Consider the following 19,078-nt stretch of genomic DNA (forward strand, 5'->3'; position numbering starts at 1 on the left):
ATCTTCTGGTCGAAGGTCATTGATGTATACCTGTCGCCGGAAGTGAGAAACTTGCCATTGAGGCATGCAAGCTTCAAAGTACTGAAGGGGTTGTTCCTAGATCAACTTCTTGGACAATGAGCTGATGTCGACAAGAAGGGATCCGTCAAAGGAGGGCCTTGATGAATCCCACATCAGTGACACGGAATGGAGCTAATGATTTTAATGGAGGTGAAAACGATCTGTGACATATGATTCAGGGTGGCGGTCATGAATGGATGAAGGATAATGTATGGCAGTGGATGGGACCCGGTTGACTCTTACTGAACGAGTTCTCTTGAACATATGGCAACACTGATGCAATGGATCGGTAGCATTACCCCAAATATGGATGGTATGGCAAGACCATGGCGATGTGACCGGTGAATGAAACAACCGAACCCGATTGTGGTACAGAGGAAAAGTGTCATGTTCAAGAGCGACCTGCTACCATCAAAGTTTTCTTGATTTTTTCCCAATTTTTCCCCAGCCATTGCTGACTAGTACCTCTTTATTTTTGTCAAGCTTGAGGAGGATAACATATGCTTGTTCTATATCCTGCCCTTCGGGCAAGCCCATCGCTATGTTTTAACGAGCTTAGCGATAGTGAAACTCGTTCTCGTCTAAAGACAAGTTTGTCGCTATTTATCAATTTTAACGAGTCTAACGACAAGGAAAACTCGGTCCTTTTGATTTTTAGAGAGTCTGAAAAGGAACATAAAGTTAAGTCCAAAATTCCTTTTTCGTCATCTAATCCCTTAAGTCTGAAAAAGTATAAAACAATACAGAAGGGATGAGTTTTCGATAATTTTAACGAGCCAAATAAAACAAGCGCTCGACCTTTTTGTGCAATAATCCCTCAGGTCCAAAAAGATTAAAATCTAGAGGAGGGATAGCTCTTCCTGTCCTTTAATGAGCTGGAAGGCCAAGGACTCGGTAATCTTTTCATATTTTACGAGTCAATTGAAAAGAGCTTAAAGAAGACTCGTCTTTTGAGGAACGAGTGATAAACAGGGGTAGCAGCAGATTCCAGGTACAGGTTGGAATTTTCCAATCACGGCAGTGTCACAAGGATGGTTAGGTGAAATCACTCTTCGCAGCTGTTCCTCAAAATGGGTAAACAATCATATGGAGGTGAACGATCGGCCAAATGAAAAGTGGAGGTGGCAGGTGCAAACACGACCAAGGCTTTAATGGCTGATGATATTACATTCACAGTGGTTATTTACCGGAATAAGTTCATTTTTTAGTTAAAAATGAGCTTAAACACTGGAGGAAACTCTGCTCACTGCTTATATTTATTTTTTAACGAGCATGAAGACCGCGTTAAAACTGCTCGGATCTTGCGTTTATTTTTTAATGGGCATGAAATTTATGCTAAAACTGCTCGATACCCAGTCATAAGATAAGAGTGTCTCATCAAGATTCTATTTTTTATGGAGCTTCATCTCACTAAGCTTTGCTCCCCATCCTTTCTTCATGCAAGTTAGGAAACGGCTAATCCTACGAGTTTAAAGTGTTAGACCTACAGGTTTAAAGGGAGGACCTAAAAATTTAAAAAATAAATAGTCACCCCTTGCTTGCACTCCAAAAGGTTTACATGCCCCCAGGTATAAAACAGAGTTTCAAGGTTACCTCTACTTTTCTTCAATCGAAACTTTCGTTTCACAGGGAGAGTCTTACCTCTTTCAGGTTACCCAAAGATTGTCTCATTAATCTTTCAAACAAAACACTTCCTCGGCAATGTCTACCGAAATAGACAGAGGTGAGTGACGACCCTCGCCCTCTCACATAACTTTGACAAAAGAATCTTATTCCAGAAAAACCCCTCTTCCAACCACGGACGGGGTACGGACTAGTCATATTCTCCCGCGAAAACCTACCCTATACCCAATGTTTTCCTGCCGAAGTAGGCCAGGACGCATGCCCCCTAGGTTCCAGTCATGTCCTCCCGGATTACTCGCGCTCATCAGGAGGACGGACCGTGGGTTGAGACACTTCTTGCATGAATAGACCATTTAGGGATGGTACATGACTATTTGCGATGTGTGATCTGGGAAACGAAAGTTGGTCTACGAGCTTGACCATTCTTCCTTCATGCAGAAAACACATTACTCTAAAGAGTGAGGAGACTACAGCTCCCATGCAATATATATAGTCTCGTCCAAGGAGTAGGTTATAATCCAAGGGTCCTTGAACGACCATCACATTCATTTGAACGATCTTCCCTTTCAATGTTATAGGCACATTGGAGAGGATCCCTAAAGGTCGACTGGTTCCTTTATCAAAACCTGATAGATTTCTCATCTCAGGTAAAAGTGCTTCCGAACCAAGCACTTTCCAAGCAATAGAGGAAAGGATACTCACAGATGCCCCCTCATCAATGATAGTGCCAACCATTACAATTTTGTATATTTGACAAATAATTCTGAATGGTATACTGGCTGGCAACCGGGGTCTGCCTAGTTGGTTCCAATCAAAGGACACAACCAGGTTGCTTGGTGGTGGGACCGAATAGACGGTCGGATATCGCTCCAATGAACTTCCTTCCTGCGATAAAGGAATGGTGGCATTGCCCCCTTGATCATCAGAGTCAGTGCTGATGAAGAGAATCTGGACGGTGTCATCTTTATTCTCCTCTGTGATGGTGTCATTCGAAGATGGAGCCTCTGAAGGCAAAACCGGGTCAACTGCCGTATCAACCTTTTGACTTACGTTAGGCATGGATCCAGACGGTTCATCTTCAATGACAGGTGCTTCGGCTGACCACCTGGGAGGGTCAGCCAGGTTTTCAACTAGTGAGGGACTTGGCAGGAGTCTTTGATATCCAGGAGGGAGATGCACTCGTAAAATCGGGCGATCTTCCAGAACTCTTTTTGCCTCGTCTAAGAAGCGACAACGGTGGATGGCGTGATCGCCTTCACACAGTCTGCAAGGAAATTTAGCTTTCCCGCTCTGTCCTGTGGCTTCACTCCCACTAGTTGATGGTGAGCAGTCGACATGGCTATCAGAGGTCGATGATACCGAATTGTGCAAACGGGGGGACCAGTCTCTTAGTATCCAGGGGATACAGGGACAATCTCTATGGAAGTGGTCTCCCTTGCATATGACGCATGGCGATTTTGGCCTTATGAGTGTTGTGTGTGGATTTTTGTTAGATGACATTTGTTTGCCCCCAGTCGCCTTAGGCTCCTTCTTCTTCTTCTCTTTCTTCTTCTTCTCCTTCTTCTCCTTAGGAACCTGGTTTTTGATTCGACCAATTCCGTCAAGCGAAGAGGAAGGAGGGGAGGAAGATGAAGTTGAAGGCTTAGAGGCAACTCTTGTCTGATCTAACTGTTGACTCGACTGTTAAGGAATGGTGGTGTTCTGAACGACACTGGTTGAAAAGAGCCAAACTGGTAGGCAAATTGTTAGTCCTGCAAGCGACAATGTGGCCATGTGGGACACACCAACATCTCCCCAAGAGGAGAAGGGACTAGGATTTCCACCAAGAGGAATTCCTTGGTTGGTGTGCTCCATCTTTTCAACCTAAAGATCAACGCAGGAATTAAAGGGTGATTGTTCCGTTTAAAATAAATTGTTAACGATGCTTTAGACACAACTTTCTTTTTTAGTTTTAAAGAGTCGAGAAAAAGCTAAAGATGACTCTAGTCTCCTTCGATGTTTTAACGAGCCCAAAGTGACAAATGCTCGGATGGACTTTTTCTATTATATAGTCTGAAAAAGGCCAAAAGAAACTGCTCTGGAGTTCTAGGCAGAGGGTGTGCCAAACTTTTCGCAAAACCATAGAATACTTTTTAGGGTACGGGCGGTCGATCTTCGTGAATGCTGTGTTCACTGCATTGCGATCAGTAGGGCGGTCGACACGGCTTCCTAAGGATAAAAGATATATGCCTATAGGGGTCTCCCAATATATACACGAAGGTACGTGGGAGCACGATCAGTACTAGCACTATCGTCCCTTAGGAGGAATCACCCACCTTCCACGAGATCGACAGTCACTAGGCTTAACGACGCCGGAACACGTCTCTAGCCTAGACCTCTATGTTGTGCGTTATGTTACAAAGCGTTGTTAGGTTCATTCAGTTTATTTTGGGTTGATCTTTTTAAATTTTGCCTTTCAAGGTTCACCATGAGATGTATGATACAAATTCCTAAATGCAGTCTAAGATGATAAGCAAGCTTTATTATCTTTTCAACTTTGAAAATCCTAGCTACTAAGGGAAAAGAATAACACTATCTTTTCTCAAAGAGAAATCAGCACACTCTAATGCACTCTCCCTAAATCCAACATGCAAACTATCAAATGCAAAATGCACAATGCAAGTGTTTGTTTTCCACTTTCTTAGTATAAATGCCTACAAAGAAAGCTTTTTGCACAACTTTGAATTTGCTTTTAAAATGATCAATACAAACAAGTTCGCTTTCTTCGAAATCAAGAAGGGTAGAAGAGATTACAATCACTTGGTGATTTTCGAAATAAAGACTTGTTTTGACACTTTGAAAGAGACAAATTCAAACCAATAAGCAAAAGTAAATCTATAATCAATCTGAAACCAGCCAATGAACTCTCTTCTAAGATCACAATCAGATCTGAATCAAAGGCTACAGGATGACTACTTTACTCATGCAAAGGAAAATTGTAAATGATGCCACAAACACATAAAAACATTCACAACCTTTCTGTACAAAAGGAGGTAGAATCTAAGCAAAGAAAAGGAGTTATCAGACTAGTACCTATGCTGGTTAAAGGCTACAAAAAACAGAGATCAAAACAGGGCAATAGACAACAAAGAACCCCAGCTGCACAAAGCCACAATGGATCAGCGCAAGTCTAACACTGTGGAGTTGACATTCAGCGCAGGTAGCCTTCACGAGAACTGCGTTGAAATGCAGACTACCTTCACAGTGCCTGTGCTGAAGGAGAAACTCTCGTTTCCCCTGGGTTCTGGGTCATAAAATGCTCAAAAATCAACTGTTTCAGGCCAAATCAGAAACACAAGCAAGGTATAAACAGAGGGATAATTTGAGAGGGTACTAAAAACTATCACAAGGATCATCAAATCATTTGTGGATCTATTGTTTGGATCATAGACAAGTCCAGCAAACTGGATCAAAGCAGCAACTTTCTACTTTGCGTCCGGGAAAGATGCAGTTTGATAGTTGTTGTCAAGTCTATGAAGTAAACAAATGACTGAAACACAAATGAAATGAATAAACAAATTCTTCCCCAGTGGAGTCGCCAATTTTTTATGGGGAAAAATGCCTATGCAGGACGATCCTATCCACCTAAGGTGTGACAGTGCCTTAGAAACAAACGAATACAACTATTATGATTTCTTCCTTTATGAAATGTGAAAGAGGGGGGATTAGTAGACTTACCGTTGTCTTTCGGTTGTCCGTCGATCTAGATCCTCTTCTCTTTGGGTGTCCACAGCTACTTGCCTCCTCGCTTGCTCAAGAGAACAACTACTTGATTCCCACGAGATCACAAGAGAACAGCTACCTGTGACAAGAGAACAACTACTTGCGACAAGAGAACACAACACAAAGGAAAATATACATATTCATAAATGATTCAGGATTAGAAGTAAATCAAATACACTAATGCAATCATACAAAATACACCAGCATATAGGAAAGAATCAAGATAGCTTTATTGATTGATAACAAGGTTCAGGAAGAGATACAACCCATAGGGCTCCAATCCAACATCTCCTTCCCAGCAGAATGGAATTCCTTCTTCAGCTCCCTTCAAAGCATTAAGCACCCAATGTTTCCAGTCACAAACCAACAACAATTCTTTGCAATAACAAAATTCCAGCCTCTAGATCCCATGGAGGAGAGATCAATATATAGTTATTTTGGAGAGAGGATGAGTCAGCTTGAGATCTAACTAGTGTCCTCTCCCTCTCTCAGTTCTTGAGTCCACTTGGAGGTTCTTGCTTCCACTTGGAGATTTGGAACCTCTTACTCATCATCAGTCGAATTCCTTGATGCAAGTGTCATTTTGGAAGCTTCTTTGGCATTGACACATTGAGGAATGAGCCTGCCACTTGTCCAATTACGCTCAGCGCAGGTAGCCTTTGTTGGAGTTGACATTCAATGCAGGTAGACAGTGGAGCAGTTGACATTCAGCGCAGATGCTCAGTGGAGCAGTTGACATGATCCAGAATTGGCTTGTTTTTGAGTGTTTTCAGGTGGAGAACTTCGGTGAATTGCTGTGGTTAGTTTTCCTTGTTCGTCTAGGGGTAGGAACAACATGTTTAGGGACTTTGGATCCCTTAGATTATGGACATTTCATTCTCCATGTTGTAAGGCACAAAAATTTCTATAACAACCAGTTTCATATAGAATCAATAGCTTGAAGTGTGTCAAAACAAATGTCTCCAGAGAGTTGAAATTATGGAAAGAAGTGGAAGGTAACTCAATGTACAACTTGGTTGTCAAATCGGTTAAAGTTTGTTGGAAAATGTGATGTACGATATAATCACCAATTAGTGAATTTGATGAACACCAAATATGATATGGCATCGCCTTATTTGATGGGCCCTCTCTTGATTTTCCTTCAAACTTCGGTATATCACTCAATAACATGGTAGGAATGGCTAGCCAAAAAGTATAATAATAAATAGGATCATTTGTTAGTAGACATAAATATGGTAAATGTAGGGTTGCGATGAATGGTAACTACTAGTTGGGGCCTTCTTGTAGAGTTTGATAACCTTGAGCATTAAGTCCAACTCTTGGAGGAGTGTACCCAGAATATCCGGTAATAGCCTGTGTAGTTGGAATTTGGATAAATTAACCTTGAAAACAATGGTTGTGGAAAGCCTCGCCTTGGAAAGGTGCACTTTGAATAACCTGACCTTGAAAAGGTCGGCTTTGAAAAGTTGGCATTGAAAATGTGTTTACATTTTTCCCATACCAGATTGTTCGATAGGAATCTATGTTGTAGGCTGGATAGTAGGACCAGTTTGATAAGAAGAAGCCTAAGGGATGGCTTGTGTAGTTTGTGGAATAGGTATTTCATGGGTAGCTTGAACAATTGTTTGCAATACTCTCGGGATAGGTTTCTGAGGTGAAAATAGAACCAGTTGCTGAATAGGTGTCTGAATAAGTGTTTGAGGTCAACTCTGAACAAGTTGTTGAATTTATTACTAAACAAGTTGTTGAGTTGGTTATTGAATAAGTGTTCTCGGAATTCCTTGGAAAATTTTTTGGACGAGTGTTTGTTGAATTCCCTTAGCATGCTACTGGATAGGTACAACAATACTTGTAATAGGTATTTGAGGAATAAATTGTCCAATAGGTTGAACAGGTTGATAAACTAAGACTTATGGAGAAACTGAACCATGTTGTTGAGGAAAAGCATGGTTCAAAATAGTATTCATCCCAGGGTAAGGAGTACCAATCAAAGGTTGAGGCACAACAGGTTCACCTAGGCCACACTGGGTATCTCTCCATAAGTTCTAGTAAAAGGTTCTCCTCCAACCGTAGGATAGGATCTAATAACAGGTTGTCCTCTAGGTGAAGGATAAGGTAGTTTCCGCTTAGGCAGGTAATAAGCACTAGTTTGGATTACTTGAGGATTGTCTAAGTTACCAGATACCATGTGAACATATTTTTCTGATGGCAAGGTGTTGAAAATAGCAACAAAAAATTATAAAATAGAATGCATAAATTCCAATTTTAATTTTTCCTTGAATTAAAATTGTGAATTAAAATTGAATATAGTCTCACTAGCTACTTGGAAATAATTAACTAAGTTATTTTGACTTAATTAGTTGGATAAATTCAAGTTAGAATTCTTTCTGAAGTCATGCAAGAGTTATCCCTTAAATTAAGGAGATTATCCCTTAATTAAGGATATAAGATTGAGTTATATTTGAGTTGTAATTAGTTAACTAAGTTTACTAACTTAAGTCTAGTTAAATTAGTTCCAAACTATTTGAGGAACTAATTGTGAGTTATCAGTTAGTTGATGCATGCATGCACTCAACTAATGTACTCTAGATCGCTGAATATTCCCTCATCAAAAACTCATGCATGTCTATTCTGAGAAAGACCCAACTGAGAGTAAAGACAAGGACAATGTACTATTAGTTGGATGTGTTTTCCTATAAAGAAAAATCATGCATGCAGAAGGATTAATGCCTTGAGGATTGCGCAGTTCTGACAGTGTGTTAGAGTAGTGTTATACTTCGTGTGGTGAGAATGATCCACTAGGAACAACGCAAGGAAATAGGAGCTTGGAGGGGACAGAGGAAGGCTTGTGAGAAGCCAGGATTTCCTGTCAGTATTTGTTAGGATTGTACTGAGAGTTGGCTAGCTGTGAGAGCTAATAATTTGTATAATTCCTATGTGTTTCCACCTTTTATGATAATACATATAGTGGGGTTTTTAGCTAAGGCTTTCCCCAAAGTATTTTCAAGTGTATTGTGCATTGATTCTTCTTCTTCTTGTTATATTTGTTTAACTCTATCTTTAAGCTTCCGCAAAGCACTTTTATAGTAGAAGTAGGTTATAGTATTTTTATTTGGTTATATTGCATTATCGGGTTAATCTACAGTCAGATTTTCTACATGGTCTTAGAGTGAGATTTGTAGAGAATTTGCAGAATTTCTACATGGTATCGGCTAAGTTTATTGGAGTTGTGAATAGTATAGGGAGAAGAGAATTTGAAGTTTGAAGTTTTGGGGTTGCAACTGAAAATTGAATTCTTGTCATACTTCAAGTTTAGCCAATGGCGTTCTATGGCTTGAGACTCGAGTATGCCTTGGAAGGTAGCTCCAACTACATAGCATGGAAAGATAGAATGGAGGTTCTACTAGAAGAAAATGACATGAAGGATTTCATTGATTAAGAAATCCCGAAGCCAAGCTCCACTAATGCACAAGAGTTGACCGAGTGGAATACAGATCATCCTTGAGGGAGTTCAAGACCATACTGTCTCGAGTCTCCACGGGAAGGATACTCCATTTTCAATGTGGAAGACATTGAAATACCTCTACCGGAACAGTAACGACCAGAGTAAATTTTCTCTCAAGGATAAGCTTTCAAGAATCAATATGGGTTGTGTTTGGTATCTTGATAGTGGAGCCTCATTCCACATGACCGTTGATAAAAGTTTATTCAGTGCCTTGGAGGAGAAAGACCTCAAGATGCACATAGATATGGGTGACGATAAAATGTATAGTGTTTCAAGAGTGGGCACATTTGCATTTTAGAAGCAGCATGGAGCTCCTATCACCTTGACAGATGTGAAGTATGTGCCTGGACTGAAGAAGAACTTGGTATCAATCGCGATGTTGGAGGACAAAGGTTGAGATGTTGTCTTTAATAATGGAAAGGTTTTTCTTAGACACATCACCATGAGACAGGTGAAACATATCTGTTTATGAGTTAAGAACTTGTATGCTCTTGAGGCTAAAGATGGATGCAAGGCCTTGAGGAGAAAAGAAAATGTTAGAGACTTGGTGGTTGAGAGGGAGAGTAAATTACCTCTCAACATGCAGCCTCAGAAGAAGTCTCAGACAATTGTGGACGAGCCACAATTGGAGAAGCAGAGAGGAGACCGAGTGAAGAGATCCACTCATGTAGATACCTCCATAAGGGGGGAATTTCGATCCAAGTGGGCAGAGGGATCAGATGTAGCCATACCTATAGGTGTGAGGTGGGGAGATGTGAAGTGATAGTCCCAAGAAGGCTGAAATTGGGCAAGGTCCATTGAGAGGTTTATCTCATGGATTATACCTTGCTACGGGATCCAAAAGTACATAGTAGCGGGAGCAATCAGTCAGATTGATGTAGACAGAGATCAAGGTGACAAAGGATAGAGCAGTTAGATAATGAAGAGCATAGAGAAGGATTGGAAACAGTGCAGAAAGGTAGAGTCAATAGAAGTGCAAAGTTTTTAGTTGACAGAGGCAATAGAAGTTAGAGACTTTGATGACAGATGTATCATATTGATTCAAGTTGGATGTTTCTTTTGTTTTTAGACTTGGTGTAGCAAAAACACTATAGAGAAGTGTTGCATGCATAACATTCCAAAGGTTCACTATCGGGATCGAGTTGAATTCCTTTCTTGTTGAGAGTGAGTGTTGAAAATAGCAACAAGAAATGATAAAAATAGAATCCAGAAATTCCAATTTAAATTTGTACTTGAATTAAAATTGTGAATTAAAATTGTGAATTAAAATCGGATTTAGTCTCACCAACTACTTGGAAATGATTAATTAAGTTATTTTGACTTAAAAAATTTGAGAAATTCAAGTTAGAAGTATTTCTGAAGTCATGCAAGGGTTATCCCTTAAAATAAGGAGATTATCCCTTAATTAAGGAGATAAGATTGAGTTATATTTGAGTTGTAATTAGTTAACTCAGTTTACTAAGTTAAGTCTAGTTAAATTAGTTCCAAACTGTTTGAGGAACTAATTGCGAGTTATCAGTTAGTTGATTCATGCATGCACTCAACTAGTGTACTCCAGATAACTTAAGATTCCCTCATCAAAAACTCATGCATGTCTGTTCTGAGAAAGACCCAGTTGAGAGTAAAGACAAGGACAATGTACTATCAATTGCATGTGTTTTTCTATAAACAAAACTCATGCATGTAGAAGGATTAATGCCTTGAGGATTGTGTAGTTTTGACAGTGTGTTAGAGCAGTGTTCCATTTGGGAGGTGAGAATGATCCACTAGGAACAGCGCAAGGAAATAGGAGCTTGGAGGGGAGAGAGGAAGGCTTGTGAGAAGCCAGGATTTCCTATGAGCATCTGTGAGGATTGTACTGAGAGCTAGCTAGCTGTGAGAGCTAAGGCTTTGTATAATTCTTATGTATTTCCACCTTGTATGATAATACAGATAGTGGGGTTTTTTTTCTGAGGATTTCTCCAAATTATTTTCATGTTTATTGCGCATTGATTCTTCTTCTTCTGGTTATATGTGTTCAACTCTATCTTTAAGCTTCCACGAAGCACTTTGATAGTATAAGTAAGTTATAGTATTCTTCTTTGATTATATTTCATTATCGGGTTAATCTACAGTCAGATTTTCTACGTGGTATTAGAGAAAGATTTGTAAAGTATTTGCAGAATTTCTATACAAAGGTGCTTCATGCAAGATTTCATGCTCTGAACAGTAGATGTAGATAAAGAAGATGACTGAGTAGAACGTTGAGGAGAAGGAGCAGCTCCTGGAAATGTCCCACTAAGTTATTGGTATTGAGGTGGAACTAAAGGACCACCATACAATAGTGACTCTAGAGAGTTGGTAGACAAAGATGAATCAATATGTTGTCTCCAAGGAGAAATTAGTGACATGGTTCATCTTGGTGAATAAAAAGGAATGCGATGACATGGAAAACTAGGATCTAAAAAGTTCAAAGGGGTAGAATACCAAGGACCGAGTAAAAAAGGATCAAAAGTAACTCTTGGAAAAAATCTTGGATCAAAAGGTTCACTAGTGGTAACTAGAATATGACGTGATTCTTCCTCCTCATTCCTAGTAATACCTTCAATGATAATTAAATCAGGAGGTAATCCATTCGTAATTATAAGATTCCTTCAAGGTGAAGGTGGAGCAGGGCTAGGAGCTATAATAGCCAAAGGTTATTAAGGTTGATAAATATCAGACTCATGTTCTTCTACTTCTGATTTGGTTAGTTTTGTGTCTAGAGCTTCACCAGTATTAGATTCATTTTGAAAAACTTTAGTAACTTCTAGGTCAGAATGAACTAAGCTAGATTCTACATTTTGTGTTAGATTCACTTTATTTTCTATTGTATCATATTCTAAAACTATAGATATTTTGATTTGTTCTAAGGTTCTAGATTCTATTGATTTTGACCATTTAGTTTTAATATTTTCCAATTCGGTAGGTGTAAATTCAGGGGGTAAACCGTACATTATACGTAAATGCCTCGGTAAATCAGCCATAATGAAATTTAATCAAGAAACCAAATAATGTTCACAATCAAAACCTAAGTTCTCTAAAAAGTAAAAACAAGCAAATAACATGCGCTAGTAAATCTAAGGTATCAAACCATGCAAAGAAGATTTTCACAATGGAATCGCTAGCTAGTGATGAAACCCAATGTCACAAAGATCAAAGTGAAAAGTAGCTAAAGATAGAGCAACTAGAACCAAATACGAGGACAACATGCTTAATGTACATGATTTGGTGCAAGTAAGCTTCATTTATGCCATCTCAAATGTAGAATACCATCCAAAAAGTTCCAAGTGAGTCTAGCCAATGTTTCTTCCAAGTACAATATAGACTTCATCTCCACCATCGTACTACGATTATGGTCTATAAGGTTACCACGTAAAACAATTTAACTTAGGGGGACAGTCGCAGATTGGATGTACACACAAAAGTAGAGTAGCAAAGCTTAATACCCTTGAAAGTTCCTCAACAAGGTTAATATGAGGTTTACTTCCAGGTGACTCTCAAGTGCCTTTCAGCATCATTTTTAATATGTGTAAATCACTCTACCGTAACCAATGAAGTGCGGTCAAAAAATCCACTTGGTTCATCTTGATCTCGTGCTTACCTCCTTTTTAAGGAGAGCTTCCCAAATCCAAATCAAAGTAAATGGATTTACTGCTTATCGCAAGATGCTAACATTTGCCTACATTTTTGGAAAGTTAACTCACTTCCCTATTCCAAAGCCCTACAACCTAATCTAATGTAGGTGGACAAGAGCCCTAAGATAATAAAAAAATCTAGATTGATTTTATTAGCATTGACTTTAAGAGTTGTTATTTACTCAAAGGTAATGGACGTGAAACTGATGATATTATGACTTGGCTCAAAATATTTAATGAAATCAAATATGAAATGGAATTTTCTTTTCAATGATATAACTGAAGTAAGGGGAGATTTTTTAAATTTTTCAACAAAAATGGAAAAACCCTTAAATTCCCACTGCACCCCTTTTCCTAAATGTAGATCTTTAATTTTGGATTACCCAAATACTTAAATTAAATTTTAAAATTTCACTTTTGCCTATAACTGAAAAAGTCAAGAAACTTTCATTGTCACATACAATCACGCAAAAACTTTCCAATGTATGAAGAAACTAATCGACAATAAAATGAGCTTTTCCTATTAAATGGTATGAATTCGATGTAGCCAAGAGTATAGTTCAGAAACACTTCAACACTGGAATAAAAATGAATTTTCATTTCAACAACAACATAAGAAGAACTTTTCATAAACAATACTCATTCGTGTCAATCAGTATTTTTAAATCACAGAAGAATCTTACACAAAAGAGAAAAAATAAACACAAGATGTGATTTGTTCAAAGAAGAAAAATAGGAAGACAACAAAGCAAGACCAAATGATCTTTATTTTGATAGATCGACCACATACCAAATGAATATTTTACTCTAATTTGTGAAAACAAGAAACTTCCAAGAAAACTCTTTCACAACACTCAACCAGACTCACATAGATTCAATGAAGGGAAAAACAAGTGTAATTAAACAAGAAAAATCAAAATTTCTGGAATTGATGAAGAGAAAGCTAAAATTTTCAAAAATTCCATGTATGTGCACAAGCCATAGAATAATCCATTGCATATATGAACTATTGCAAAGAAAAAAATGCACAAAAATACACTATGTTCCTAAAGATAAAGTGTGCACAGTGGAGTCGCTAATGTTTTAGGCACAATAATCTATCTTGCACACAAGACAGGTCTCCCTAAATCTCAAATGAAATCTAGTAACAAACAAGAATGAACTGCTACCTTTCCTTAGCTTATGATTGATTGAAACCAAAAATATGAGGGAAATTACTTACTATTTTATCTAGATTCATGTTGAATTCCTTTTTAGTGCCTTCAATAGGTAACTTCCCCTTGATGCTTTAGAGTTCATTCCAGCTCTTTCCACAACTTCTCCAAGATGTCTCGAAGGAGATATGCATAGACATAAATATTTAATGGATCAAATCATCTAATATATAGAATGGAAGATATATAAGCTACTTAACTCAACATATCTCATAAATTGAAATAATAACCAATCGTAACCTATGTGGGTGATCAAGGAATTCCCAAAAACTAGACATAATTAGGAAAGAATTGTTGATTTTTATTAAGTAAAATTGAGAACAAACTTACAACCTCGAAGCCTTGATGTTATAAGTCTCTTCTCATAATATCCAACTCTCTACTTGGATGAAAATCCTCATAGCCTTATTTTTGTAGCATAAGCACAAATATGGACTAGAGAAATGCGCAGGAAGCCAAAAATAGGATTTTGAGCCTTCAGATTCAAGAATTTCATTCTCTTTGGGATAATTTGGATGCTATCCTTTCAGGGAGATGTTTTGCAACACATTGATCGATAGCAAAAGATCCAAATTGGTGATAATTTTCCTAATGCGGAAAAATCACATGTAATAGGGTGCAAAATGAAAGAAATATAAGCCAATTGTTAAGAAAGTGAATGTGAAGATATAGTTCTGATCCTTAATATAGAATAAAAGGAGAACTTGTGTTAGTGTGTGTGATATTGCTTATGTAGTAATGAAAGATGGACGTATTGGAAGTTAAATGACGGTGGAAAATTAATGCTAAAAGTTGTGTGGGTTTTGTCGAATGAACTCAAGACTAAAGGTGTTATTCTTTCTTAGTAAATGAGTCTATTTATTGTCTTTAGGAAGTTGTTTAGACTAATTAAATCAATAGATATTATCCAACTAACTAACTTGTTATATTTGTGTACGGTTGAGAGATTCAGTCAATCAAGTTTTTGAGATATCTTTTATATTAATTTACCTAAGATGAATTTATTGGAATCAAAAGTTTGAGTTCTAAAATCCCCACAATTAGAATGTCCCAAAAAAATTATCAAAAAATTTAAATCCATATATTATTAAAAGTGTTAAATCTATATATTCTAATATTAATATCCCAAGAGTTAGTAAGGGTGCCCCTCTCTTTTGGCACAAAATATGTCCTTCCATGCATAATATTTGATTTGAAGACTGTCTTGCATATGAAATGCTACTACTGAGGTCGAGAGTCGATGAGTATGGAGTATAGGAAGGATTGGAGCTATGAAGGATTGAACATTGGTGCATTCAAGCTCGAGACATTGTCTAGTATATCCATTGGTATTCTGTCGAGATCATTGATACATCAAGGTGAATGGGTGAATGTAACTGTGTCCGAAGTCATGTGATACTCTGCATTTATTTTAATTAACACCACAATCCACAATCATGTAATGCACCACTGTCCACAAACATGTAATACTCTGTGTTTATTTTTAATTAACACATACCTAAGGTTCAGACTATCCATCCACTCTCGGCCCTCTCCCAATTGCGCACCACTCCATCATACTCCACACACATTGAACGTTGGCTCTGCGACATTGAACATTGCCTCTCCGTGCTTGTAGCTCGAAACCTCTACACTGCATATTCGACTCCCTCCTATAATCGCTCCCACAAACACCAATTTTATCATAAAATACAGCACTACAAAACCACCCTTCGTGGCTCTCTGCTGCCCCACCCTCCAGCCGAACATTCCACTACACAGTCCATACAGTTACCGGTTGTCCATACATTTAAAGATGTCCAGTTTTTTGTATGCATATTCCATACTCCTCATATCTTATTTCATTCAAAATAATTTAAAACCAGTTTATTGATATTTTGAATTTGTTTTGGTATTTTAACTCCATATATAACGAAGCCTATCATATGCCTACACACCATATATCATTGTTTTTAATATATAAAGTCTCCCGACAATCATAACCGCAGGGCCTCCCTCATATAATCCCTCCCCCATTTAACCCTCCCACCATATAAACCTCCTCCCTCATATAATCCCTCCCCCATGTAACCCTCTCCCCATATAAACCTCCCTCACATAATACCTTTTTTTTTCATATATCAAAATCTATTTTTTTTTACCATTAGGACTAAAATTTTGCAGCAAAAGTATTTTTTTTCCCACAGTACAAGTTTTACAATGAATTCATCAATATCTATTGTGGGAGTAGTTCTCACTGGGAAGGAGAACTATCCAAAATGGTCATGGAAAATAAAACACACTCTCATTTTTAATGAGTTGTGTAAAGGAGTGTGTGTTGGTGAAGAAGATAAAGAACCAGAAAATCCTACCTCTGACAAGGAATTTTCCGTTTGGGAAAAAAAAACAGCAAGGCTTATCCCTTGATTTATGCATCAATAAATGAAGAGGTGAGTCACCATATTTCACCACTTTCAAATGCTTTCGAAGCCTTAAAAAAGCTGAAGGAACTCTATGAATCACACTATGCACTTGAAGTTGTTCAACCCGTGATTAAACTGTCCAGTCTTGAATTACAAAATGATGATCCTCTTGATCTTGCATCAGATGTAAAACCTATTACGCATGATATAAAAGTCACTAATGTCAAACTGGACATTCCTCTGATAGCTTTTGTTAAGTCACTTTATCCCACTTACTCAAATTATGTTGAGTCATTGAAATCAAATGGAAACCTCAAAGAAATTACCTTTGACTCCCTTGTGAATATATATGCGGGCTGAGAGAAATATTTTGGGAAGAAGATAGTTCCTCGATCTTTTGAAGAGGCTATGTGTCTTGCACATAAAGAAAATAATCTTGATCAGGATCCTTCCAGAGGAAGAGGTGGTCGAAGAGGAAGAGGAAGAAGAAATTTTGGAGGCTGGGGGGGAACACTCTCAAGGAGAAAAGTCATATTTACACTGCATACGTTGCAATAGAGATGGATTACATGATGCATCCACATGCAAGTTGTCTTGGGACATAATTGAGCAGGAAAGAAATGAAACCAAAGGTAAAAATAATAACAAACAGAAAGGTAAAGTACGTGAATCTTCTCACTATGTTGTGGAACATTGTAATATTGCAGTAAATGAAGATTTATTTAATGCTTCACTTTCTTCTTGGGAAAATGATTGGTTTCTTGATTTAGGAACAACTTCCCACATGACTCTTAGAAAATATTTTTTTGAATAATTTACTGACAATGTTGATGGAGCAATATACTTTGTAGACAAATCAAAACACAAGCCATCAAGGCTTGGCACAATTAGGCTTAAATTACCTGGTCTCCCAAACTTTCTTATGCATTATGTTTTATATCTCCCACAGTTGAGGAGAAACTTATTGTCCTTGGTCCACACCTGCCAGCAAGGACACTCCATTCATATGTTTGATGGCAAGGTTGAGGTGAGAAAAGCATCAGATCACTCATTTGTGATGATGGGGATAGAAGAAGAAAGTCTTCTCAAGCTACAAGGTGTTATCACTCTGTAATTTCGAGGATGAAAACAAAATCACTGAGTAACATCGAAACCACTTTTGGAGATAGAATGTAGCCCTGCCAGCTTCAGAGAGGGCTCTCTCTTTGAGATTTAGCTTTGTTGGTTGAATGGATATTAGGCTAGTTAATGAGCACAGGTTTGGTTTTTTAAATGGGTTTGGTGGGGAAAGCAAGGGAGAGGGCCATTGGGAAATGGAGTCAAAGGCTTGGGGTGATCAGCTTGCGGAAAACAACAAATGGGAGTGAAACAAGGCAAGCTAGGTGCACTGCATGGATCTCTGAGAATAAAATGGATTGAGGAGATAGAAGGAGAGAGAAATTCAGCAGAAACCTAGGAGCAATTAAGAATTCCTCGATTTGGCATCAGTAGAAAACATGTAAATTGTAACACAGCCAGAAATAAGGTGCTCAAATAGAAAATCTTAATCTTCACTTTTTATTTTACAATTGAGGATTCAAAAATACAGAGAAATAAATACAGTGGATAAACACATAACAACAGGAGAAAACTTCACCATTTGGTACACCTCTTGAATCCTGAACAACTAATCTTTTATTCCTTTGCAAACCATCACTTGAAACACAGTGAGAACCATTACAGAATGGGACTCTTCCCTTCTTATGAATTTTCCCCTCCCCTTTATAATTAGAATTCTTACAATATATATAAGAGATCCTCTCCTAGGATCAGGAGGTTGAATTCAACTACCTCAGCCAAAGATAGACACAAATCCCTAAAAATCTTGGACTGATTGCCACAAAAAACAGGCTGAACTACTGAAAATAGGGGTAAACTCAGAGATTCAATTCTCCCAACTGAAGACACCTATGTAAATTTTGGGAGAGTTTTTTGTTCCTCAGCCCATGTTGAACAAAATTCTCTCGGTTATCCTAAATTCATCTCCATCTTCCCAAAATCTCTACCGCAAAGTCATAGCTTCCATGCCATAAAAAACAGAACTAAACTGCTGAAAAGAGGGGTAAACTCAGATATTCGATTCTCCCTTTTGAATATACCTATGTAAATTTTGGGAGATATTTTTTTCCCCAACTTGTGTTAAACAAAAGCCTCTTTCAGTTTTTCATAATTCATCTTTAGCTTACCAAAATGTCTGCCGGAAAATCATGACCAAAATATGAAGAATAGTAAACCTGAAAATCGAGCTCAAAGATGGCTTTGATTCTACCAATTGCTATTACCTATGTAAATTCAGGGAGAGGTTAATATTCCTCAGCTCGTGCTAAAAACATCTTTAAGTTTTTCAAAATTCATTATTATTTTCCTGGAATCTCTCTCGGATGGTAAAACTACAGAGAGTTGTTTTTTTAAGGAGTAAATGGTAATTTCCCCCCACCCCCCCCAGTGAAGTTGTAAGTGGTATTGGAGGGAGGGTCTGAATTGCCGAGGTTGTGCCACATGGGGGGGGGGGGGGCACTTCTCCTCAAAACCACCTACTTCGCACCCCCCCATGGCTTTAGTGATGAAGAGGTGGGGGGGGGGGGGTCCACAATGAAAAGAGGGAGCTTAAGGTAAGTTTGTAATTTTATTTCTTTTTTTTGTTTTTTCTTTTATAAGGTTTTTTATATAATTTTAATTGTATTATTATTATTTTTTTAATGCTTCTCATTTTAGTTTTTTTTTTTTTTTAATTCTAACCTAAACACTAACCTAATTACTAACTTAATTAATTAATAATTAATTTATTATTAACAACTCTAACCTAGTTCTATTAAT

The sequence above is a fragment of the Pinus tabuliformis genome, chromosome 5_1, assembly GCF_031772625.1.
Source record: "Pinus tabuliformis cultivar Carrire ecotype Pingquan chromosome 5_1, CPIR1, whole genome shotgun sequence".
Taxonomy (NCBI): Eukaryota; Viridiplantae; Streptophyta; class Pinopsida; order Pinales; family Pinaceae; genus Pinus; species Pinus tabuliformis.